Genomic DNA, 15,361 nt, shown 5'->3' on the forward strand with positions numbered 1-15,361 from the left:
ACTTACTAAAGATAAAAAATTTCTGTCATAATCATTTTAAATCTCACATACATTAGAATCGACATCTGCCATGTGTTGGTCATTTCCCTCCCCACCCAGCAAACTCTAATGAGAGATAAAAGATCATTTTCAGCCCATGAGAAAGTGGTCTCTCCTCAGTGGAAAGAAGACATGCTATGAATAGCACTTAATTAATACTTAATGATGGATGGATTAATTGTTCAATTCTACACAAAAAGGAAGTAATCAATCCGCTTACCCTTAACACTTTAAAACTGCCTTTAAAAGAGGGAGACATACTATTCATTTGCACACTCATTCATTTATTCAAAAAATATTTATGAGTGCTACTTTATCCCAAACATTATTCTAGGCATAGGGAATCCACTAATGAACAAAGCAGATAAAAAGACTTGCCCTTGTGGAGGTTACATTGCAACAGATTCTTTATTATATCCTCAGAGTTGGAAAATGATAAAGCCAATTTTCATAAATGAAGTATTTTTCTGATCAAGAAAGTAATATACATCCTTATAGAAATTTTATGCATTTTATAATATTACAAAGAAAAAAATTAAAATTATACTTACCACCCCGGTATAATTACTATTATCACTCTGGTTTAAGAATTTGTCTGCCTCTCTTTCTAAATTTTTACAAAACTGGAACCATACAAAACTTAAAACCATTATCCACCCTCCATTTTTCATTTAACATTATATTACTGCATTTTCACAGTATTTAGTCTATTTTGAAAGAATGATAAATGTCATATTTTACTTAACATCAGCTATATTTGTTTGCCTTATGATTATCAATGCTGTGAACAGGGTTTTCTGTCTATAAATCTGCACTCTACTGATTATATCCTTAAAACACAGTTTAGAAGTGTAAATAAATAATAATCCAAATAAAATTAACATTTAACAAAAAACATGATACCTCTTCACAGATTGCTCTTTAGAATTGTTACATGAATTCACACCCCTGCCAGTTATATAGTAATATATACAATGTACCACATCTTTGCTATGGGCACACTCACACATGCACATATTTCTTTTTCTTACAAATATTTATTATTGAGTGTCTATTTCAGGGCAGGCACTGGTTTCAGCTCTTACAATATATCACTGACCAAAGTAGACCTTGTGGAACTTGCATTCTAGCATGAGGACATCATAAACAATAAAATAATAAATATGTAATTACATGATAAAAAGTCTGAAAAAACTGTTGCTAATTCGTATATAAAACTATTTCATTGGTGTTTTGCCAATGAATTGATTAGATTAACTATTTTTGTATTTTTTTTGTACTTCATTTTCTCTCAACTGTATATTTATGCCTTTTGCTGCTTTTCCTATTGTTGTAATGGTACCTCATTTTAATAATATTGCTTGGGCTGGAAATGGAGGTAGGATAAATTATTACGTTGGAAAACATAGCAAGGTGGAGCAGGATCCATTCTGAGTATAACTTTTTGACTACATGGAAATATCTAGAACCATGAACTTATTATCTATAGCAACTTGTATAACTACTGTTAAGCCGATCATTATATAAAACTAATACAAGGCATTTAATAAACCTAATCAACTACAACCTGTTTGATATATAGGGAAATATAATAATGACTGAACAACTATTTTAAAAGAAGATTTACAAGAGCAGTAAATGTCTAGTGACAGCAATCCTATCTAAATATAGATGCACTTGCAGGGGCAAAACGTTAAGACCCTTTATAACCCAGCCTGTATACTGAAACATTCCAGGAGACAATAGCCAATAAATTGGCAGGCACCATCAGAAAGGTAAATACAGTATACATAAATAAGGACAGTACATAGAGGAAGGAAAATAAATCTTAAAACTATTATTTCAAGCTACATAACCATTATCATTCCTTTGTACTGACAAGGTACAATTCGAGGGCAAAGCTAAACTCTCAGTAATGTGCTTTGACAGGTCAATGGTCTCAACTCTGAGGACATGTTGAAATTGCCATGTAGCTTTTTAAACCATACCAATACCAACAAGCCCCACCCCAGACCAATTAAGTAATAATTTCTGAAAGAGAGGCTCTGACACTGGTATTTATTTTATTTTAAAGCTCCCCATGTGAAATAAATGTCAGGATTGAAAATCTTGGCTTTTCCTCACAATTCAGCTTTACTACCTACTAGTATGTGAATTTAGTCAAGCTACTTAACAAACTTTCTAAGCTGTATTCTCTCATTGGTAAAATACAATCAAAATCATACTGAATTCATAGACTGTTATGAGGATTAAGTGAGATAACCTCTGTAGAGCACTAATCATATGCTTGGCACCTAATAAATCCTTAATAAACATTAGCTATTTCTGTGTTTATTATTGGTGCAACTAGTGGCACATGTTAATTTCAACTGGTGAGTAAAAGGTGAGTAAATTCATTGAGTTATTTCATACTTTGCTTACTTATTATAAAATACTCTATCTTTATCAAATTCCAGGATTAATTTCTCCTGGTATGCTGATTACAGCAGACTCTACTATGACCCGACTTGTCGGAATACAGTCTCATATCTATTAACTGCTGGCTATCTCTCTTCGTCCCAGGATCAATAATAAAAGGAGTCCTTGTTTCACTGGCCAGCCAGTTGAGGTTAAATACAGCCTTGCTGCTTATATTCATAGGATGAAACACCAGATGGGTAACTTTCTCTCCAATTCAGTGATATATCAGTTAGGCATCCCCTGTATCTATCCTGATTGGGAAGCCAATTATGTATTTTGGTCTCCTTCCACATTAGTCTCTTGGGTACCCAGGCTCCATATCTATGCCATTTGACTTGTGTCTGCTTCTCTATCTTGTTTATTGTTTTCCATTGAGCTAACGTTCATGGGAATTGCCAGAACAACCTTGAATCTGAAGCTCAAAATTATTCACTCAGGCATTCACTTAACATTTGAGTCTTTAGTTTGTGTCGGGCATTAGTGTAGTTTACCAGACCACAAATATAAGTAGAATACACTCTTTCAATTGCAAGGACTCAGTCTCAAGAAGAAACAGTATAAATGAAAAGAAAAGCTAGAGTAGAAACATGCAGAAGATATTAAGGTGAAGAAATAAGCAATAAAACTATTGGAATGAAGTAGATGAAATTATCATAAGTTGCATATATTGTGATTACACTGATAGATGACAGAGATAGATAGATAATGTGTATGAAGCCAAATGGAAAAAGGAACTAAAAGAGGCCACATTACTACAAATGTACTACAAATTATAAAAGTAGCAACTTTCATATACGCAATGAATGAACAGAAGATATAAAAGAAAAATATTTCATCAAATCTAGCAACAATAAAATACACAATACCTCATAGAACACTAATAAGAAATTTACTAAACCTACAGAAAGAAAAACACATTTTATTCAGAGATATAAAGCAAGGGTTGATTTAATATAGATAGTCCATGGATTCAGATAGAAAGTCTATTAATGAACTTCAGAAGTTTGATTTAAATATTAAATTCAATTCATATAAAAACTTCAGTATGAATTTTGAGGAATCTTAGAAAATTATTCTAAAATTAATCTGGAATAACAAACCAGGCAAAATTGCATTGACATTTATAGTATCTCCATTTTACAGCTGAGAAAATAAACTCATAGTAATTAATCCAAATACAAACAAAAAGTTTAAGTATAAATGATTCCAAATCTAACAATTTTTCAACTATTACAAAATGATTACTAAACAAGAATGAATATTTCCTTAATCATTCAGGTTTGAAAACCAGTGAGACTGACAGTGGGACTGTAAGAAACTTAGACTCTGCTTGTGAAAAGTGCACACATGCTTGCTTACTCCCAAAACAAGGCAGAGGAAGCAGACTGAAACTGCCCAGGACTTGGGCCAGTTTCCCACAACCACCCCAGCATGCTCCTCAGCTTGAGCTGAGAACTGGCTCCCGTCCCTCTTGCTCTGTGGTGCAGCTACACCCTAGGTTGAAGGCTGCCACAGGCAAAGAGAGTGCACAAATGTGGGGGATGGAGCCAGCTCAGACCTGACAGAGCATCCAAATGGAGCGAGGGCAAACATTACTGGTGTTCATAAGGGCAGGAGATGAGGAGTGGTCTGGAACTCTGACTGGTACCAGGACCACCCTATCACATGCCCCAGCCCATGCCAAGCACCTGCTCTGGCCCCTCCCCTCTTGCTCGATAATGCAGCTCCCCACTAGGGCAGAGGCTGCCACTTCTAAGGAAGGTATGGAGTTGTGGGGGAAGGAGTTGACTCAGACCTGACACAGCATCTGAAAGGGGCAAAAGAAGCCATTACTGGCATTCATGGGGAACAGCAGATCAGGAGTGTTCTGGAGCTCTGACTGATGCTGGGACCACCCCAGCCTGCACATTGGCCCATGCCAAGCTCCTTCCTGCTCCAGCCCCCCTTGTTCCAGCAATGCTCCTCTCTGGACTGAACATGTCAATGCACAGGGCAGAAAGCACACACTTCGAGGGAACAGAACCAGATCAGACATGAACACTAGGGCTTCTGCTCCAGCAACATGGGATTCAACCCACCCCTGATATGGTGGTGTTGGCTATGGAGCAGAAAAGAAGCCCCAGCTAACATCTGGCTCTGGTCTTAGCTCTTCCATCTCCAGTCCTACCTACTACCGATGTGACGGCTGCTAGCACACACTGAATGATGACATGACTTCTGCTCACTTCAGATTCAGCTCTGCCACCAAAGCCATTGGACACATGCAGACTATAGAGGGACATTCCCACAGAAGGACAGGAATATATAACTAACTGTTTGACCTAATTTCATAAAGATGGAGAAATTAAGCAAAATGAGAAAACAGAGAAATTTTTTTTCAAAAGAAAGAACAAAAACCTGTAAAAACAATTAATGAAACAGACATAAACAATTTACCAGAGTAAAAAGTTCAAAGGATTAGTAATAAGAATGCTAAATGAACTAGAGAAAAGAATAGATGAACATGGTGAGGATTTTAATAAGAAACTAGTCAGAACTGAAAAATACAATAACTGAAATGAAAAACACATTAGAAAGAATTAAAAGTAGACTAGGTGATAGAGAAGAGCACATAAGTGATCTGGAAGATAGGATAATGAAAATCACCCAATGAAAACAGCAAAAAGAAAAATAAATTTTTAAAATGAGAACAGTTTAAGGAACTTTTGTGACAATATCAAGCAGACCAACATTCACATTATAAGGGTCCCTGGAGAAGAGAGAGAGAAAAGGGTCAAAAATGTATTTGATGAAATTATGAATGAATATTTCCCAAATCTGATGAAGGAAACATTATCAAGGTACAAGAAGCACAGACAGTCCCCAAAAAAAGATGATTCCAAAAGGAAGCACAGCAAGACATATTATAATTAACATGGCAAAAGTTAAACATAAAGAGACAATTCTAAAGGCATTATGAGAAAGACAAAGAGTCACGTATAAGGGAACCTCCATATGGCTATCAGTTGATTTTTCTAGAGAAAGTTTGCAGGCCAAAAGAGAAGGGCATGATATATTTATGTGCTGAAAGAGAAAAACTTACAAACTATGATACTCCACCAGGCAAGATTATCATTTAAAATGGAAGAAGAGGAAAAAACTTCTCAGACAGACAAAAACTAAAAGATTTAATGAATACCAAACTGACCTTAAAAGAAATGTTAAAGGGTCTTAACAGTGAAGGGAAAAACATGAAGGTGTAAAATAGGACATCAAAAACAGAAAATGTCGGGGAGGGGAGTATAAAAATGTAGATCTTTTAGAATGTATTTGAAGTAAATGACTACCAGTTTAAAACAAGTAGATATAAGTCAACATACATGAACCCCATAGTAACCACAAATCAAAAACCTACAACAGATATATAAAAGCTAGAGAGAAAGGAACACAAGCATACAAATAAGGAAGATCATAAAATCATAAGGGAAGAAACTAAAAAAGAAAAGAACAGAGATGAACCACAGAAACAACCAGAAAACAAGTAACAAAATTGCAATAAGTACTTAGCCATCAATATTCACTTTAAATGTCAACAGACTAAATGCTCTAATCAAAAACATGCCATGTGGTGGCTGATTAGATAAAAAAAGAAAAACAAGACCCATTTATATGCTGCTTATAAGAGATGCATTTAAAAGCTAAGGATAAACAGATTGAAAGTGAGGGGATGGAAAAAGAAATTTTATGCAGATGGAAATAACAAGAAAGTTGGTATAACAATACTCATATCAGACAAAAGACCAAAGAAGCAAAGAGCTAGTTTTTTGAAAATATAAACAAAATTGATAAGCCTTTAGCATACTCCTCAAAAAAAGAAAGAGGACCCACATAAACAAAATATGAAATGAAAGAGCAGAAATGACAACTGATACCATGAAATACAAAAAAATCAAGAGAATACTACAAACAGTTATACACTAACTAACTGAAAAACTTAGAAGAAATGAACACATTTCTAGAAACAATCTTCCAATACTGAATCAGGAAGAAATAGAAAATCTGAACAGACCAATAGCTAGAAGAGAAACTGAGTTTGTAATTAAAAATACAAAACAAAACCTCCCAGCAAACAAAAGTCTAGGACCAAATGGCTTCACAGAGGACTTCTACCAAACATATTAAGAAGGGCTAATATCTATCTTCTCAAACTGTTCCAAAAATTGAAGAGAAGGAATCATACCCAAATTCATTTTATAAAGCCACCATTACCCTGACACCAAAACTAGACAAAGACATTATAAAAAGAAACTACAGGCCAATATCTCTGATGAATATAGATTCAAAAATCCTCAACAAGGGCTTCCCTGGTGGCACGGTGGTTGAGTGTCCACCTGCTGATGCAGAGGACACAGGTTCGTGCCCAGGTTCGGGAGGATCCCACATGCCACGGAGCAGCTGGGCCCGTGAGCCATGGCTGCTGAGCCTGTGCGTCCAGAGCCTGTGCTCCGCAATGGGAGGGCCACGACAGTGAGAGGCCCGCATACTGCAAAAAAAAAAAAAAAAAATCCGCAACAAAATATTAGCAAACCAAATTCAATGATATATGAAAAGGATCATACACCATGATCAAGTGGGATTTACTCCAGGGATACAAGAATGGAATATATCTGAGAATCTAGCAATGTAATACATCACATTAACAAAAGGATAAAAAATCACTTGATCATCTCAATAGATGCAGAAAAAGCATTTGGCAAAACTCAACATCCATTCATGATAAAAAACGCCCATCAAAGGTTGTATAGAGGAAACATATCTCAACATTATAAAGGCCATTTATAACAAGCCCACAGCAAATATCATATTCAGCATTGAAAACCTGAAAGCTTTTCATCTAAAATCAGGAACAAGATAAGGATGACCATTCTCGCCACTTCTGTTTAATGTAGTAGTGGAAGTTCTTAGCCACAGTAATCAGACAAGAAAAAGAAATAAAGCCATCCAAATTAGAAGGGAAGAAATAAAACTCACTATTTGCAAATGACATGACACTACATACAGAAAACCTGAAAGTCTCTACTACAAAACTATTAGAATTGGGCTTCCCTGGTGGTGCAGTGGTTGAGAGAGACCACCACCTGCCGATGCAGGGGACACGAGTTCGTGCCCCAGTCCGGGAAGATCCCACATGCCACGGAGTGGCTGGGCCCGTGAGCCATGGCCGCTGAGCCTGTGTGTCCGGAGCCTGTGCTCCACAATGGGAGAGGCCACAACAGTGAGAGGCCCGTGTACCGAAAAAAAAAAAAAAAAACCCAAAACACACACAAAAAGCTATTAGAATTAATAAACAAATACAGTAAAGTTGCAGGAAACCAGATTAATATACAGAAATCTATTGCTTTTCTATACACTAATAATGAAATATCAGAAAGAGAAAGCAAGAAAACAATCTCATTTAAAATTTCATCCAAAAGAATAAAATACCTTGGAATAAACTTAGCCAAGGAGGTGAAAACTTATACTCTGAAAAATTTAAGACATTCATGAAGGAAACTGAAGATGTTATAAAGAAATTAAAAGGTATCCTCTGTTCATGGATTGGAAGAATTAATATTGTTAAAATGTCCACACTACCCAAAGCAATCTACAGATTTTATGCAATCCCTATCAAAAAATCCATGACATTTTTCACAGAACTAGAACAAGTGTTAAAATTTACATGGAACCACAAAAGTCCCCAAATAGCCAAAGCAATCTTGAGTTAAAGAACAAAGCTGAAAATATCACATTCCCTGTCTTCAGACTATAACATAAAGGTACACTAATCAAGATAGTATGGTACTGACACAAAATCAGACACATAGATCAATGGAATAAAGAACCCATAAATAAATTCACACACTTATGAACAATTAATTTACAACAAAGGAGGTAAGTATATATAATGGAGAAAAGACAGTCTATTCAATAAATGGTGCTGGGAAAACTGGACAGCTACATGTAAAAGAATGAAATTCTCACACCATATAGAAAAATAAACTCAAAGTAGATTAAAGACCTAGATGTAAGACCTGAAACCATAAAATTCCTAGAAGAAAACATAGGCAGAATATTCTGACATAAATCGTAGCAATGTTTTTTTTGGATTCATCTCCTAAGGCAAAAGAAATGAGCAAAAATAAACAAATGGGACTTATTTAAATTTTAGACCTTTTGCACAGCAAAGGAAACATCAACAAAACAAAAAGACAACCTACTGAATGAGAAAATATTTGCAAATGATATGACTGATAAGGGGCTAACATCCAAAATATATAAATAGCTCATACAACTCAATGTCTAACAACCAAATAACCCAATTAAATAATGGGAAGAAGACCTGAACAGTCATTTTTCTAAATAAGATATACAGATGGCCAACAGGCACATGTAAAGATGCTCAACATCTCTAATAATCAGATAAGTGAAAATCAAAACCTAAAAGAGCTACCACCTCATATCTGTCAGAATTGCTATCATCAAAAAGTCTATAAATAATAAATAATGGCAAGGATGTATAGAAAAGTGAACCCTAGTACACTTGGTGGGAATCTAAATTGGTGTAGCCACTATGGAAAACATTACAGGGAGGTTCCTCAAAAATCTGAAAAAAGAACTACCATGCGATCCAACATTTCTACCATGGGGTATATACCCAAAGGAAAAAAAAAACACTAATAAAAAGATACACGCACCCCCATGTTTATAACAGCATTATTTACAATAGCCAAGATATGGAAGCAACTTAATTGTCCACCAATAATGAATGGATAATTGTCTAGCAATAGATGAATGGACACACTATACACACACACACACAATGGAATATTTGGAATATTACTTGGCCATAAAAAAGAATGAAATATTTCCATAAAAAAGAACAAAATATTTGCAAAAACACAGATGGATCCAGATGTTATCAATATCATGCTTAGTGAAATAAGTCACACAGGTAAAGACGAATACTCTGTTATCACTTATATGTGGAATCTAAAAATAAAACAAATGAATATGGCAAAACAGAAACAGACTCACATATAGAGAACAAACTAGTGGTTACCAGTGGGGAGAGGAAAGGGTAGAGGGGAAAGACAAGGGTAGAAGATTAAGAGGCATGAACTACAGTATAAAATAAATAAGCTATAAGGATATGTTGTACTGTATAGGGAATATAGCCAAAACTCTATAATAACTTTAAATGGAGTATAATATATAAAAATATTTAATTACTGTGCACACCTGAAACTAATATAATATTGAAAATGAACTATACTTCAATAAAAAATATAAAAAATTAAACAGAGGCAGTAGCTATGAATGTTCATAGCAGCACTATTTACAAGACATGGAAACTAAGACATGGAAGCAACCTAAATGTCCATTGACAGACAAATGGATAAAGAAGATATGGTATATATATATATATATATATATATATATATATATATATATATACACACACACACACACACACACACACACACACACACACACACAATGGAATATTTCTCAGCTACAAAAAAGAATGAAATAATGCCATTTGTAGCAACATGGATGGACCTAGAGATTATCATACTAAGTGAAATAAGTCAGACAGAGAAAGACAAATATCAGATGATATCACTTATATGTGGAATTAAAAAATGATACAAATGAACTTATTTACAAAACAGAAATAGACTCAGACATAGAAAACAAACTTATGGTTACCAAAGGTGAAAGAGGGAAGAGGAATAAATTGGGAATTTGGGATTAACAGATTCACACTACTATATACAAAATAGATAAACAACAAGGACCTACTGTATAGTACAGCGAACTATCCTCAATATCTTGTGATAACCTATGGAAAAGAATCTGAAAAAGAATATACATATAGATAGATAGATAGATAGATCTGAGTCAGTTTGCTATACACCTGAAACACTGTAAATCAGCTATACTTCAATTTAAAAAAGGAAAAAAAATTATATTAAAAAACAACAAAACATGGGGCTTCCCTGGTGGCGCAATGGTTGAGAGTCCGCCTGCTGATGCAGGGGACATGGGTTCATGCCCCAGTCCGGGAAGATCCTACATGCCACGGAGTGGCTGGGCCTGTGAGACATGGCCACTGAGCCTGCACGTCCGGAGCCTGTGCTCCACAACGGGAGAGGCCACAACAGTGAGAGGCCCGCGTACCACAAAAAAAAAAAAGCATGAAAAACTTAAAAAAATAAAATAAAAAGGAGGTAGGAGGTTCAGGATCAGAGACTGGGATATGATGATAGAAACAGAGTCTGCAGTGATGTCCCCTGAATATGGAGGAAGGGGCCATGATCCAAGAAATCCAAGCAGCCTCTAGCAGCTGGAAAAGTCCAGGAAAGGATTCTCCCCTTGGGCCTCCAGAAGAAACCCAGCCTTGATGCCTTGTTTTCATATTTCTGCCTTTCAGAACTGAGTTAATAAGTGTTGTTTTAAGCCAAAAAACAAAAGAAAAAACAAAATAGTTGTCACCAATGGATGCAGTAAATAGAGATCAGAGCAAAGGGAACAGAATTAATTACTTTTAATATTATACCTTTCTTTACTGTTTGAATATTTTATCATATGAATGTATCATTTTCTTAAGTTTTCAAATACAGTAATGTATATAAAGGATCTAGTCTACACATATTAAATGCCTTCTAACCTGTAACTAGTATTTTCAAACCATGGCTTAACGGGATATGATATAGTTAAAAACTTAGATTTAAATGACTGTTCAAATAAAACAAGTTGGGCTTCCCTGGTGGCGCAGTGGTTGAGAGTCCACCTGCCGGTGCAGGGGACACAGGTTCGTGCCCCGATCTGGGAAGATCCCACATGCCGCGGAGCGGCTGGGCCCGTGAGCCATGGCCGCTGAGCCTGCGCGTCTGGAGCCTGTGCTCTGCAATGGGAGGGGCCACAACAGTGAGAGGCCCGCATACCGCAAAAAATAAAAATAAAAATAAAATAAAATAAATAAAACAAGTTTGGTGGGTATAACAGAGACTTTTAAAAGCTCTTCTACATTTCCCTGCCTCTCTCACAGTTAAACTGAGTTAAAGTTGTCGGGTTCTGAAAAACAGGATGTGAGTAGAAATGATGGAAGCCTCTTCAAGTCCTAGCCCTTAAACATCCCAACATAGTTACCCATTTCCCTTTACCTGCCACAATGACTTTGGAGGACTATTTTCCAGGTGGTGTAGCTACCAGATGGCTGCCAATATACCTGAGTCACTGAATGAACTCAGAGGAGTCACACCATCCACAGTGAGTAAGAACCTTAGTTGTTAAAGCACTTTGAATTTGGAGGCTTATCTCTTGTAGCAGCTAATGTTGTTTACACTGACCTACACAGTTTAAAATGATGATGCTTAATCATTTGACATTGACATTAATTTTTAAAAATACAAAGTTAAAAGATGAATGTTTTAAAATAGACAATGCATTAAATGAACGCTGCCTTAAAAGATTTTAAAGTGATTTTTCTCTCCTTGTCCTAAATTCCCATGTTGAGAGGAATTTACCAGAAAAAGAGAAGTTTTGTTCAGGCTTCTGTGCCCTCATTATTTCATTCATCATGCAAATAGTCCACTGCCTGCTGACAAACTTCAAACATCGCTACCTAGGAACGATTGACAGCTGACATTAACTGTTAAGACTTGATTGAGCTAATTGACATTCACAGTCTGAGTATTAAAATGAGAATGAGTCAGGATAAGTCTTCCTTCTTCACTTATGTGTTTGTTCAATTGCTTGACCTTTATGTTTGTTTGCATTGTTGTGGCTTTAGACAGTAGGGAGGATTATACTCACAAAATGCTCTTTTCATATGTATTTAGGCATTTTTGATCAAATACTCCTAAAAGTATCTAATAATTCTTTAAAGTTTCTGCTGTATATGATTATATCAAGCAAATAGTTTTGATACATTTTTAAGGCGATCACTGAGTCATTCTTTGACCCATGTCAAATTAGACTAAAGTAAAAAGACTAGCAAAAACAAAAGGTACAAACAATAAACTATCACTTGAGAACTCCTCTAGTTTGTCACATTTTTAAACTATATTTCTAGACTAAACTACGTATTCGTGCCAAATCCTCACAACAGTTCTGCATGTTGGATATCACCTCTCTTTTACAATGGACAAAAATAGAGCTCAGGTAGGAGTTGATCAGTGGAGTAATCAGCTAACTGATCAGTGGTAGGACCAGGAATCAAATTCAATCTTCCTGGCCCCAAAGCCTCAGTTATTTCTTCTTTGCCCTATAGCTCCAGTATCTATGTAAGTATTCTTATGTCTCCAACTGGACCCTATTAACTAAGATATATTGATAAAATACTTAAGACCTAACTTTTCTTCTAGCTTAAAAGAATCATTTGGCTTAACTATAAACTACAAACAGCTCCTGAAGTGGCTGAAGAGAATGCCATATCTGCTTGGAATTTTCAGAATTCATCTTGAAGCAGACTTGGGAGTTACAAGGAGGTAGATGAGGGATGAACATGATGAGACTGTATATCACTTTGATTACAACATGGCCACACAAGGATCGTTTATCATCCTCATTTTACTGATGGGTAAAATCAGTCTAAAATAATCTAACCCCTTTCCCAATGTCATGGATTTGTTAGGTTAAGAACCTCGGATTGATATCCAAGTTTGTCTGACTCCAAAATCCTTTTCATTTTACCATATTTTTTCCCAGTTCTTTCATCAAGACCTGTTGATTAAAACCTTTTTGTTTTTTTAATGGGCTTCCTAAACAGAAAGAGTAAAGATAATGAAATCTTTTTACCTTAATGGCTTGGTAATCATTATGAAAACTACTGTTGAATAATACAACTCTGTCTACCTTCTAATTTTTCTGTCTCCTTCTAATTATGAAAATTACAGAAATTTCTGCCCTTTTCTTCATCCCCTTTTTTGTGTGGTTTCTAATCTGCTATAAACCACAAAATACTACAACCAGATCAATTAAGAATATTTTCTTAACTATGCCAATAAGATTCTGTATTAAGACCTTCTACATAGTAGCACAATGATTTTTAATGCAGATCTTTGTCTCTGGTGATATCTCCCTGTTGGTTTTGTTGACGTGTAAGTCTACATTTTTGATGACTGAGTCTCCAGAAGACTCAATACAAATTAATCAATAAAAGTTGCTGTGAAAACTGATTTAACTTTTTGGGAAGAAAAGGTAAAATATTGCATCTTATCCTGCTCCCAAATTAATTCCAGATGGATTAGAGTTCAGTGTTAAAAAAAAAAAAAAAGAAAAAAAGAAATCATGAAAGAACCAGAAATAACATGTAAGTAAAGATTTATATGATTTTGGAATACAGAAGCCCTATCTAAGCATAACATTAAGGAAGAAATCGTGAAGTAAAAACAGTTATAATGATTATGCAATTTTTAAACTTCTAAAATTAAAAAAAAATCAAAGGAAAAACTGCAAGGAAAATGTTGGTATGTACAAGTAATAATATAATTACATATAAAAATATTTTTAAATCAATCATAAAAAATTAGACTCTTTTGAAGAAAATAGTACAGTCTATGGATACAAAAATCACCCATAAAGTAGTCAGTAAACATGTAAAAATTGTTAGTCTCACTAACAATTTAATAAATACATAATAACAAATGAGATGCTATTCATTCACATATTCGGAAACTATATTTTTAAATGAGAAATTGGTGAGGTACTCTCACATAGTACAAGTAATAATATAAACTTATATAGACTAATTTCTAGAAGGAAATTTGATAATATGTATCAAACTTATTAAGAAATGATCCAATACTTTCTATTAGTAAGCCTATTTCTAAAAATGTATTCTAGGAAAATATTCTGACTAATGTGCTATGATGTATATATAAAGATATACATGGACCATTATTTATTATAGTGAAGTACTAGAAACACCTAAATTCAAAAAAAAAAAGGATTAGTTAATTGAACTATAGAATACCATGCATCCAGGTGATGGGACACTATTTAGCTATTAATAATTATATCCACAAAGAAAATTTATGGAATACAAAAGTACCCACATTATATAGAGGACATATATATGATATATCTACATACACATATGTGTGTGCAACTAAAAGAAAGTGTGTAAAATATTAATGGTAACAAACTCTGTATGCTGTTTATTTTATATTCACTTCTGAATTTTCAAATTTTTCTAGAAGGAACTGAGATTACTCTTAACACTTGGAAAAGCTTGATATTAAACATATGTATGATGTAAAAATAATACAGGCTAGGATTACACATCTCTGCCCTCTTACACTTGGGTGTGGCCCTGTGATTTACCTGACCAATGAAATGTGAGCAAAAGCCACATGTGGTACTTCTGGGAACAAACATGAAGTGCCAGGACATGTTTGTCCACATTTTTGGTCCCTTCCTCCGATACTATGAAAGCAATGACAAGAGCTTCTTCATCGGCCTGAATTCCCAAACTGATTATGATGAGCAGAGCCCCTTTGCTGACCCACAATGGCCATGTAGTGTACATGATATATTTGTTTTTCTGTTTTAAGCCACTGAGATATTTGAGTTGGTTTTTGTGTGTGTTTCAGTATGTAAAGGCACCCAAATTTCAAACTGGTGTATATAAGACCACACACACTGAGAGTTTGGAATGTCTGAATTTTTCTACCCATTACCAAATCAGGATAACCTATTACTGTTTTAAGCCCCGAATAAACTAACCATTTCAGTAATACTCTTCATTTATAAAAATCACACTATGACAGCCTTAATAAACTTAAGTTTTAAAGCAAAGAATGAAGTCTACACCCCTCTCGTGCACAGACCTTTTCTG

General features: G+C 35.0%; 1 protein-coding gene across 1 annotated transcript in view; it reads right to left on the minus strand.

Moving 5' to 3' along the window:
- The window catches only part of SPAG16 (sperm associated antigen 16), an 887,252-nt gene that overhangs the window by 772,730 nt on the left and 99,161 nt on the right, over positions 1-15,361 (minus strand). The gene's annotated exons all lie outside the window — the stretch shown is intronic.

Source organism: Mesoplodon densirostris, chromosome 8, assembly GCF_025265405.1.
Source record: "Mesoplodon densirostris isolate mMesDen1 chromosome 8, mMesDen1 primary haplotype, whole genome shotgun sequence".
Lineage (NCBI taxonomy): Eukaryota > Metazoa > Chordata > Mammalia > Artiodactyla > Ziphiidae > Mesoplodon > Mesoplodon densirostris.